This window comes from Hyla sarda, chromosome 10, assembly GCF_029499605.1.
Source record: "Hyla sarda isolate aHylSar1 chromosome 10, aHylSar1.hap1, whole genome shotgun sequence".
In the NCBI taxonomy this organism is placed as follows: Eukaryota; Metazoa; Chordata; class Amphibia; order Anura; family Hylidae; genus Hyla; species Hyla sarda.
Genome location: NC_079198.1, coordinates 42610890 through 42623144, shown reverse-complemented (window position 1 = coordinate 42623144; position 12255 = coordinate 42610890). Strand labels below are relative to the sequence as shown.

Below are 12255 nucleotides of genomic sequence, written 5' to 3'. Positions count from 1 at the left end.
TCCCCGGCGTCCCTGTTGGGATCGGGGCCCAAGGAGCGACGGCTGCTAGGGACTGACCTGTGTCCCGGAGCAGCAGTAGGAGGTGAGTGACAGCCTCCTGCTGTTGCTTAGCAACAGCTCCCAGCATGCAAAAAGGGCATGCTGGGAGCTGTAGTTATGCAACAGCAGGAGGCAGGCCACCACAACTCCCAGCATTCCCTTATAGTTTTGCAACAGCTGGAGGCACATTTTTTCTATGGAAAAGTGTACCTTCAGCTGTTGTATAACTACAACTCCCAGCTTGCACAAACAGCTAAAGTGCATGCTGGGAGTTGTAGTGGTGCATCTGCTGGTTGCATAACTACAACTCCCAGCATTCCCGTTGGCTGTTGGTGACTGCTGACAGTTGTAGTTTTGCAACAGCTGAAGACAGACTGGTTGTGAAACACTGAGTTTTTTTTTTTACCTAACTCAGTGTTTCACGACCGGTGTGCCTCCAGCTGTTGCAAGCTACAACTCCCAGCATGCACCGTATATGCTGGGAGTTGTAGTTTTGCAACAGCTGGAGGCACACTGTTTGTGAAACACTGAGTTAGGTCACAAACTCAGTGATACATAGCCAGTGTGCCTACAGCTGTTGCAAAACTAAAACTCTCAGCATGTACAGTCTGTCAGCGCATGCTGGGAGTTGTAGTTTTGCAACAGCTGGATGTTCCCCCCCCCTCCCCAATGTGAACATACAGGGTACACTCACATGGGCGGAGGTTTACAGTAAGTATCCGGCTGCAAGTTTGAGCTGCGGCAAATTTTCGAACTGCCAGCGAGAAACTACAGTGAACCCCTGCCCGTGCGACTGTACCCTAAAAACACTACACTAACACAATATAAAATAAAAAGTAAAAAACACTACATATACAGATACCCCTACACAGCCCCCCTCCCCAATAAAAATGAAAAACATCTGGTACGCCACTGTTTCCAAAACGGAGCCTCCAGCTGTTGCAAAACAACTACTCCCAGTATTACCAGACAGCCACTGACTGTCCAGGCATGCTGGGAGTTTTGCAACAGCTGGAGGCACCCTGTTTGGGAATCACTGGCGTAGAATACCCCTATGTCCACCCCTATGCAAGTCCCTAATTTAGGCCTCAAATGGGCATGGCGCTCTCACTTTGGAGCCCTGTCGTATTTCAAGGCAACAGTTTAGGGTCACATATGGGGTATTGCCGTACTCTGGAGAAATTGTGTTACAAATTTTGGGGGGTATTTTCTTCTTTTACCCTTCTTAAAAATGTAAAATTTTGGGGAATTTTTTTTTTTTTTTACATATGCAAAAGTCGTGAAACACCTGTGGGGTATAAAAGGTTCACTTAACCCCTTGTTACGTTCACCGAGGGGTCTAGTTTCCAAAATAGTATGCCATGTGTTTTTTTTTTCTGTCCTGGCACCATAGGGGCTTCCTAAATGCGACATGCCCCCCGAGCAAAATTTGGTCTCAAAAAGCCAAATATGACTCCTCCTCTTGTGAGCATTGTAGTTCACCCGTAGTGCACTTCAGGCCAACTTATGGGGTACCTCCATACTCAGAAGAGATGGGGTTACAAATTTTGGGGGGTATTTTCTGCTATTAACCCTTGCAAAAATGTGAAATTTGGGGGGGGAAACATTTTTTGGAATTTTTATTTTATTTTTTTACATATGCAAAAGTCGTGAAACACCTGTGGAGTATTAAGGCTCACTTTATTTCTTGTTACGTTCCTCAAGGGGTCTAGTTTCCAAAATGGTATGCCATGTGGGTTTTTTTTTTTTTTTTGCTGTTCTGGCACCATAGGGGCTTCCTAAATGCAGCATGCCCCCCAAAAACCATTTCAGAAAAACATTCTCTCCAAAATCCCCTTGTCACGCCTTCACTTCTGAGCCCGCCGAACACTTTACATAGACATATGAGGTATTAACTTACTCGAGAGAAATTGGGCTACAAACATAAGTATACAATTTCTCCTTTTACCCCTTGTAAAAATTCAAAAATTGGGTCTACAAGAACATGCGAGTGTAAAAAATGAATATTGTGAATTTTCTCCTTCACTTTGCTGCTATTCCTGTGAAACACCTAAAGGGTTAAAACGCTGACTGAATGTCATCTTGAATACTTTGGGGGGTGTAGTTTTTATAATGGGGTCATTTATGGGATATTTCTAAGATGAAGACCCTTCCAATCCACTTCAAACCTGAACTGGTCCCTGAAAAATAGTGAGTTTGGAAATTTTGTGAAAAATTGGAAAATTGCTGCTGAACTTTGAAGCCCTCTGATGTCTTCCAAAAGTAAAAACATGTCAATTTTATGATGCAAACATAAAGTGGACATATTGTATATGTGAATAAAACAAAAAAAAATTATTTGGAATATCCATTTTCCTTACAAGCAGAGAGCTTCAAAGTTAGAAAAATGCAAAATTTTTAATTTTTTCATCAAATTTGAGGATTTTTCACTGAGAAAGGATGCAAGTTACCACAAAATTTTACCACTATGTTAAAGTAGAATATGTCATGAAAAAACAAACAAACATTCTCGGAATCAGAATGATAACTAAAAGCATTCCAGAGTTATTATTGTTTAAAGTGACAGTGGTCAGAATTGCAAAAAACAGCCGAGTCCTTAAGGTGAAAAAGGGCTAAGTCCTTAAGGGGTTAATGCCGAACATCGGCCAGCATCAGCATCCTGATTGGTTGATGATGCTGAGCTACCCGGCGCAGATGCGCATAGGGGCCTCATGATCCTCAATTGCCCTGGGGCCCCATGAGTTGTCAGTCCACCCCTGGTTCAGTGGTAGCAAATATATATGATACCTATTTCTATAGTCATTATAGATAGTAAAGAACATTTTACAGAAACCATGGGATTCCAAAATGCTTCCTATATATCAATGTTAAGACTATTTACATAACTTTAGATTGGAAAATACATATTAGTTTGTTATTAACCCCTTAAGGACTCAGCGTTTTACCGTTTTTGCATTTTCATTTTTTCCTCATCACCTTCTAAAAATCATAACCCTTTAAATTTTGCACCTAAAAATCCATATGATGGCTTATTTTTTGCGCCACCAATTCTACTTTGCAGTGACCTATATAAGTAGGGTATCATTTTAACCGTGCATTTTTCGGTAAAAATAACAACTTATCTTTATTCTGAAGATCCATACGGTTAAAATGATACCCTACTTATATAGGTTGGATATTGTCGTACTTCGGAAAAGAAAATCATAACTACATGCAGGAAAATTTATTTGTAAAAAATTCTCATCTTCTAACCCCTATAACTTATTTTTTTGCGTACGGGCCGGTATGAGGACTCATTTTTTGCGCCGTGTTCTGAAGTTTTTATCGGTACCATTTTTGTAATGATCAAACTTTTTGATCGCTTTTTATTCATTTTTTCATGATATAAAAAGGGACCGAAAATACACTATTTTGGACTTTGGAATTTTTTTGCGTGCACGCCATTGACCGTGCGATTTGATTAAAGATCTATTTTTATAGTTCGGACATTTTCGCACGCGGCGATAACACATGTTTTTATTTACAGTCTTTTCTATGGGAAAAGGGGGGTGATTCAAACTTTTATTAGGGAAGGGGTTAAATTACCTTTGTTAACTTTTTTTAAAAACTTTTTTTTTTTGCAGTGCTATAGCTCCCATAGGGAGCTATAGCACTGCACACACTGATCTCCTATGCTGATCCCTGCAAAGCCATAGCTTTGCGCGGATCAGTCAGATAGGGGCTCGATTGCTCAAGCCTGTAGCTCAGGCTTGGAGCAATCAATCGACGATCGGACTCCACGGAGAGAAGTAAGGAGACGAGCTGCCGCGAAGCCTTTACTTTCGTTTTCAGACGCGGCGGTCAACTTTGATCGCCGCGTCTGAAGGGTTAACAACAATCGATGCCGAGCACTGTTAGCCCAGGGTCCCGGCTATGATTAGCCGCCAGGACCGACCCGTTTTTCACACCGGGACCGGGCTCAGGGCGTACAGGTACGCCCGAGTCCTTAAGAGGTTAAGCCCCTTAAGGAAGAAGCCCCATTGGGCTTTTGGAGAATTTGGTTTGAATGGAAGTTGTGGCTAAGCCCCTGTGCTGCCAGAACAGTGGACCCTCCACCAGTGACCCTATTTCGGAAACTACACCACTCATGGAATGTAATAAGGGGCGCAGTAAGCATTTACACCCCACTGGCATTTGACAGATCTTTTGAACAGTGGGATGTGCAAATGAAAAATTAAATTTTTCATTTTCACAGACCACTGTTCAAAAAGTCTGTCAGACACCTGTGGGGTGTAAATGCTTACTGTAGCTCTTGTTACATTCTGTGAGGGGTGTAGTTTCCGAAATGGGGGGGGGGGGTCACATGTGTGGGGGTCCACTGTTCTGGCAGAATGGGGGCTTTGTAAACAGACATGAACAACACATTTTTATTCTTCTCTTCTGAGCATTGTAGTGCACTCGCAGAGCACTTTATATTCACAAATGGGGTATTTCCTTACTCAGAAGAAATGTTGAAAAGTAATTTTTTTTTTTTTTTTTTTTATGTCTAACTAACTAAAATTGGCCAAACACCTGTGGGGTGTAAAGGTCTTCTGCACCCCTTATTACATTCCTTGAGGGGTGCAGTTTCCAAAATGGGGTCACATTTTATTTTTTTTTTTGCTTTTGCTTATGTCAGAACCACCGCAACTATCAGCCATTGCAATGCAAATCACCAATTTAGGCCTCAAATGTACATGGTGCGCTCTCACTTCTTAGCCCTTTTGTGCGCCCACAGAGCACTTTATGTCCACATATGGGGTACTCAGGAGAAATTGTTTTACAAATTTTGGGGGCCTTTTTCTCCTTTTACCTTTCCTGTTGCCCCAAATGAAAAGTATGGGGCAACACCAGAATGTTAGAGTAAAAAAAAAAATTTTTTTTTTAAATTTTTTTTTTTTTTTTTACACTAACATGCTGGTGTAGCCCCCAATTTTTCCTTTTCAAAAGGGGTAAAAAGAGAAAAATTCCGCCCCAAATTTGCAACGCAATTCCACCGGAGTACGGAAATACCCCATATGTGGCACTAAACTGTTGCGTTGAAATATGACAGGGCTCTGGAGTGAGAGTGCCATGTGTATTTGAAGCCTAAATTAAGGATATGCATAGGGACAGACCCGGGTGAAAGCATGGCACTTGCCTCCTCCACCAAAAATACCCTACGGCCATGTTTACCAAACGGGGAGCCTCCAGCTGTTGCAAAAACTCCCAGCATGCCATCTCCAGAGATCTATATTTGCCTTTGTCCACAATGCGCAACATTGTCAATAAGTTTGCAACCCATGGCACTGTAGCTAATCTCCCTGGGCGTGAACGGGAGAGAAAAATTTATTTTAAAAAAGTGTCAACGCAGGATAGTCCGGATGGTGGATAAGCAGCCCCAAACAAGTACCAAAGATATACAAGCCGTCCTGCAGGCTCAGGCAAAGTTTCTACTTGTTTTTTTGTGTTGCATTTTTTGGTTAGAAAAAGAACGCAAGAAAAAATGTCATTTGTGTGGAAATTTCATTTTTGGCACCTTTGGCTTTTTATTTTTTTTTGGTCCCCAAAATTTGTTGGTTACCTTAACGACGAAGGACTTATATTTACGTCCTGCGCCAGCTCCCGTGATATGCCGCGGGGTCACGTGGTGACCCTGTGTCATATCACGGCCATCCCGGCGGCCATCAACGGCCGTGACCTGTGGCTAATACAGGATATCACCGATCGCGGTGATGTCCTGTATTAACCCTTCAGACGCGGCGATCAAAGCTGACTGCCGCATCTGAAGCGAAACTATCCCGGCTACTCAGTCGGGCTGTTCGGGACCGCCGCGGTGAAACAGCTTACAGGACACCGGGAGGGGCCCTACCTGCCTCCTCGGTGTCGGATCGGCAAATGACTGCTCCATGCCTGAGATCCAATCAGGAGCAGTCATGCGCCAATAACACTCATCACAGGCATGTTAATACATGCCAGTCATCTGTGTAAAAGATCAGTGTATGTAATGTTATAGGCCCCTATGGGGGCTATAACATTGGGAAAAAAAAAAAAGTTTAAAAAAAAAAAAGTGTTAATAAAGATCATTTAACCCCTTCCCTAAAAAAAAGTTTGAATCACCCCCTTTTCCCATTAAAAACATAAAAACAGGTTAGATAAAAACATATGTGGTATCGCAGTGTGCGTAAATGTCCGAACAATAAAAATATATTGTTAATTAAACCACATGGTCAATGGCGTACATGTAAAAAAATTCAAAAGTCCAAAAAAGCTTATTTTGGGTCACTTTTTGTACCATTAACAAATGAATAAAAAGTTATCAAAAAGTCTGATCAAAACATGAATGGTACCAATAAAATCTTCAGATCACGGCGCAAAAAATGAGCCCTCATACATACCGCCCTGTAGTTTGAAAAAAAAAAAAAAAGTGATAGGGGTCAGAAGAGGACATTTTTAAATGTATACATTTTCCTGCATGAAGTTATGATTTTTTCCAGAAGTACGACAAAATTAAACCTATATAAGTAGGTTACCATTTTAACCATATGAACCTACAGAATAATGATTAGATGTTATTTTAACCTAAATATGCACTGCGTACAAAAAGGAATCCCCAAAAGTTATGGATGCAGTAGTGATGGAAAATATTTTATTTAACGAAATTTATATATTTTATAACATTTTAATTAATTGGTAATAAAGTGTGTGCGTTTCACTTTTTTATTTTATTTTTTTTACATTTTTTAGGTAGTACTACTACTCCCAGTATGGAACAGACTGTTCCATGATAGGAGTAGTAGTACCTGTACTAATAGACATATCGCCCCGGGTGTCAGTCGTGACACCCGATGCGGTCATCCATAATATAGCAGAGATGCGAGCGTCTCTATACAGCGCTGGCATCTCTGCTCTTTACTGTGGCTAGTGATGTGATTAGAACATCACTCGTTCATATTTTCCGCCCAGAGCTGTAATTGGCCGGATGGTTGCAGATACCCGCTGTGATCTGTTCTTACCAGCAGGTACTACTACTCCCAACATGGAGCACACTCTGTTGCATGCTGGGAGCTATAGAACCTGCATTAATAGACAGATCGCAGCGAGTGTAATTTCTGACACCTGCTGCGATCTGTCTATTAATGCAGATACTACAGCTCCCAGCATGGAGTGTGCTGGCTGTTGGGAGAAGTAGTACCTGCAGTTAAGGAAAGATCACAGTGGATGTCACTCCTGACATCCGCCGTGATCCTCCTGTATAATGTATAGATCCAGCAGCTCTTCTATGGTCCCCTGCACTGCCTAATAACATGATCCCTGCCGGCATTCATATGGTAGTATAGCATGTTAAGTGGCCGGCAAACTGTGTCCCCAGCGGTGGCAAAACTACAACTCCCAGCCCCTTTGGCTGTCCAGGCATGCTGGGAGTTGTAGTTTGCACTATACTAGCATAAAAAAAATTCCATCAGGGGATCGGGTTATTAGCCGATCCCGAACACCCGGGTTATCAACTCAATTGCCCCCCTATCATCCCCATTCACCACCATATTCTTCCCCCCACCCCCTGGTCTCGCCCTCCACCCCACCTCTCTCGCTCCCCCCCCACCCCTGGTCTCGCCCTCCACAAAATGTACTGACCCTTTGTGTTTTTCTTATTTCAGATACGTGTATGCAGAGGACTACTTCCACTTCGGCGAACTAGGTCAATGACCAACTTTTTTTTTTTCTTTATCTTTTAATAAAATGGTTAACGAGGGCTTAAAACATTTATATTTTTTCCCCATTTATTTATTATACAGGCTTAGTAGTGGAAGCCGTCTTATAGACTGAATCCATTACCAAGCCGGGGATTAGCGTTAGCCGCAAAACCAGGTAGCGCTAACCCCAATTATTACCCTGGTACGCACCGCCACAGGGGTGCTGGGAAGAGCAGATACCAACAGGCCCGGAGTTTCTAAAATGGCGCCCGTGAGCCTAGGCGGTAACAGGCTGGTGTTATTTAGGCTGGTAACAATGGTCTAATCCCACCCTGGTAACGCCAGGCTGTTTAGTTGGTGTCTGTCTGAGAATGAAAAGACAGGGAACCACACATTTTTTTTTAATTTTATTTAATTGTTGGGAAAAAAAACAAAACACATTCATAGGGTTCCCCGTATTTCATTCTCAGCCAGATATCAACCAAGCAGCAACAACCTGACGTTACCAGGGTGGGTGAGGACCATTGTTACTGGCCCTCCCCAGCCTAAATAACACCAGCCTGTTACCGCCTAAGCCCAGAAGCACCATATTTGACGCTCCGGGCCTGTTTGTACTGGCTCTTCCCGGCACCCCTGGGGCAGTGGGTACCCGAGTAATAATTGGGGGTTATCGCTAGCTGGTTTTGGAGCTAATGTTAAGCCCTGGCTTAGTAATGGATTCCGTCTATAAAGACAGCTTCCACTACTAAGCATGTAAATAAAATAAAAAAAAATATATTAAAAAAAAACAAAAAAACACACAACACTCCCCCACAAGCCCTCTTTAACCATTTTATTAAAAGATTTAAAAAAAAAAAAACACGCTGGTCATCAACAGACCCCGAATTCATAGTAGTCATCTGCATTCACGTATCTGAAAAGAGAGGAAAAGAAAAACATAAAAAATGGGTTATAATTTAGGCACTGTCCCCTGGGGAGGACACCAATAAAGCAGTGTCTTCAACAACGGGTCCCAACGGATCCGACTGACTATAATGGGGTCCGTCGGGATGGCTTATTTTTTGCGCCACCAATTCTACTTTGTAATGACGTCAGTCATTTTGCCCAAAAATGTACGGCGAAACGGGAAAAAAAATAATTGTGAGACAAAATTGGAAAAAAAAACGCTGTTTTGTAACTTTTGAGGGCTTCCGTTTCTACGTAGTAAATTTTTCGGTAAAAATTACATCTTATCTTTATTCTGTAGGTCCATACGATTAAAATGATATCCTACTTATATAGGTTTGATTTTGTCGTACTTCTGGAAACAATCATAATTACATGCAGGAAAATTAATACATTTAAAATTGTCATCTTCTGTCCCCTATAACATTTTTATTTTTCCACGTATGGGGCGGTATGAGGGCTCATTTTTTGCGCCGTGATCTGAAGTTTTTAGCGGTACCATTTTTGCATTGATAGGACTTTTTATTCATTTTTTCATGATATAAAAAGTGACCAAAAATGCACTATTTTGGGCTTTGGAATTTTTTGGCGCGTACGCCATTGACCGTGCGGTTTCATTAATGATAGATTTTTATAATTCGGAAATTTCTGCAAGCGGCGATACCATATATGCTTATTTTTATTTACACAGGTTTTTTTTTTATGGGAAAAGGGGGGCGATTCAAACTTTTAATAGGGAAGGGGTTAAATGATCTTTATTCACCTTTTTTTTTTGCAGTGTTATAGCTCCCACAGGAACCTATAACACTGCACACACTGATCTTTTACATTAATCACTGGTTTCTCATAGGAAACCAGTGATCGATTATTCTGCCGCTTGACTGCTCATACCTGGATCTCAGGCACTGAGCAGTCATTCGGCGGTCGGACAGCGAGGAGGCAGGTAGGGATCCTCCAGCTGTCATGTAAGCTGTTCGGGATGCCGCGATTTCGCCGCAGCTATCCCGAACAGCTCCCTTAGAGGCCGGGCCCGACCCGCTATGACAGTGGCCACGCCGTGGCCCCGCGTTATAGATCGGGAGCAGACACATGATGTACCGGTACGTCAAGTGTCCTTAAGGAGTTAAGGATACTGTCACACTGCTGTTATAACACAGCAGTGTGATGCCCATTAGGAGAATAGCGTGAGAAAAATTACTGCAATAGACGTCTTTTTCTTCTGCTATTCGCCGCCATAAAATAATGGTGCCCGACGGACCCCATTCTAGTCCATCTGATCCGTCTGATTAGCCTTAGCTAATGGCCTTCATATGCCCAGACTAGGGATCGACCGATATCGTTTTTTTAGGGCCGATTCCGATAATCGGTGGAGGTTAGGGCCGATAACTTATACCGATATTCCGGTATAAGTTATCGGCTATTTATCCCCCCTCGACACCGCTACAGGTCATTGATTTAAAGCGGGCGCTTTAAATCAATGCACTGCAGTGGCTTTTGCGGTGCCATAGGCCACCGCCGCCGCCGCCACCACCCGCTTCTCTCCCCTACCTGTCAGGGTGGTCCGGGCCATCCATCCATCCTTCCTGTAGTGTCCGGCGGCATTCCGGGTGAAGGGTGAACCGGTCCGGGCTGTCCTTCTTCTCCGGCGGTCATCTTCTCCACTCCGGGCAGGCTCCGGCCTAGTACGCTGCATAGACGCCGCTGCGCAGTGACACCCGTGCGCAGCGACGCACCTGACGTGGCGGCGTAGCGGCGTCTATGCAGCGTACTAGGCCGGAGCCTGCCCGGAGTGGAGAAGAGGACTCCCGGAGAAGGACAGCCCGGACCACTTCACCCTCCACCCGGAATGCCGCCGGACACTACAGGAAGGAAGGATGGATGGCCCGGACCACCCCCATTACGGGTAAGTTTATTTATTTATTTTTTTATTGACTCGGAGGGTGGGGGAGGGGCCCGACCGGTATAGCGGTATGGGTAAAAATCCATACCGGTATACCGCCCAGCACTACGGTGGGGGGTGCGACGCGGTGGGTCGGGGGGTGGTCGCGGTGCATTATCGGCAAGGTAATTGCCGATACCGATAATGCCCAAAATCGTGATTATCGGCCGATAATATCGGCGATACCGATAATCGGTCGATCCCTAGCCCAGACACCTCTGATGAAGCTCTTGTGAGCAGAACATGTCAGGGAGGCTGTGTCTGTCCTATTTTAAAGTTCTTTGTTGCAGAGTGCAAATACAAATTAACCTAAGGACTGTAGCCTTTGGTTATATATTTGTTAACATTTATGGCTAATATCCGGAGAACACTCACCATTTGTGACAGAGGATAATGTATCACTCTGTATGAATCAGCTTTAACCCCTTAATGACCCAGCCAATTTTCACTGTAGGACCCGGCCATTTTTTGAACATCTGACCACTGTCACTTTAAGCATTAATAACTCTGGGATGCTTTTACCTTTCATTCTGATTCCGAGATTGTTTTTTTTGTGACATATTCTACTCCATGTTAGTGGTAAAATTTAGTTGATACTTGCATCGTTTCTTGGTGAAAAATTCCAAAATTTGATGAAAAAATTAAAAATTTAGCATTTTTTTTACTTTGAAGCTTTCTGCTTATCAGAAAAATGAATATTCCAAATAAATTATATATTGATTCACATATACAACATGTCTACTTTATGATTGCATCACAAAGTTGACATGTTTTTACTTTTGGAAGACACCAGAGGGCTTCAAAGTATAGCAGCAATTTTCCAATTTTTCACAAAATTTTCAAAATCGAAATTTTTCAGGGACCAGTTCTGTTTTGAAGTGGATTTGAAGGGCTTTTATATTTGAAATGCCCCACAAATGACCCCATTATAAAAACTGCACCCCTCAAAGTATTCAAAATGACATTCAAAAGGTTTGTTAACCCTTTAGGTGTTTCACAGGAATAGCAGCAAATTGAAGGAGAAAAATCAAAATCTTAATTTTTTACACTCGCATGTTCTTGTAGACCCATTTTTTGAATTTTTACAAGGGGTAAAAGGAGAGAAATCTTTCTAAAATGTGTAACCCAATTTCTCTCGAGTAAGGAAATACCTCATATGTGTATGTCAAGTGTTTGGCGGGTGCACTAGAGGGCTCAGAAGGGAAGGAGCGACAGAGGGATTTTGGAGAGTGAGTTTTTCTGAAATGGTTTTTAGGGGCATGTTGCATTTAGGAAGCCCCTATGGTGTCAGGACCGCAAAAAAAAAAAAAAAACCCACATGGCATACTATTTTGGAAACTACACCCCTAAAGGAACGTAACAATGGGTCCAGTGAGCCTTAACACCCCACAGGTGTTCCACGACTTTTCGTTAAAGTTGGATGTGTAAATACTTTTTTTTTTTTTCACTAAAATGCTAGTTTCCCCCCAAATTTTACATTTTTACAAGGGGTAATAGGAGAAAATGCCCACCAAAATTTGTAACCCGATCTCTTCTGAGTATGGAAACACCATAAATGTGAATGTCAAGCACTCTGTTGGCGCACTACAATGCTCAGAAGAGAAGGAGTCCTATTTGGCTTTTGCAAATCTAATTTTGCTG

At 42.7% G+C, this 12255-nt stretch overlaps 1 protein-coding gene across 5 annotated transcripts in view; it reads right to left on the bottom strand.

Annotated features, from left to right (window-relative positions):
• C2CD2L (C2CD2 like) overlaps positions 1-12255 on the bottom strand; it is a 260267-nt gene that overhangs the window by 227196 nt on the left and 20816 nt on the right. The window contains exon 1 of one of the 5 annotated variants that reach the window (XM_056544590.1): positions 7672-7746. The exons of the other annotated variants lie outside the window; for them this stretch is intronic. The gene's annotated coding sequence lies outside the window, so the exon portion shown is untranslated. Of the gene's footprint in view, positions 1-7671; positions 7747-12255 lie in introns of those variants that run through there. 5 annotated transcript variants of the gene reach the window in all.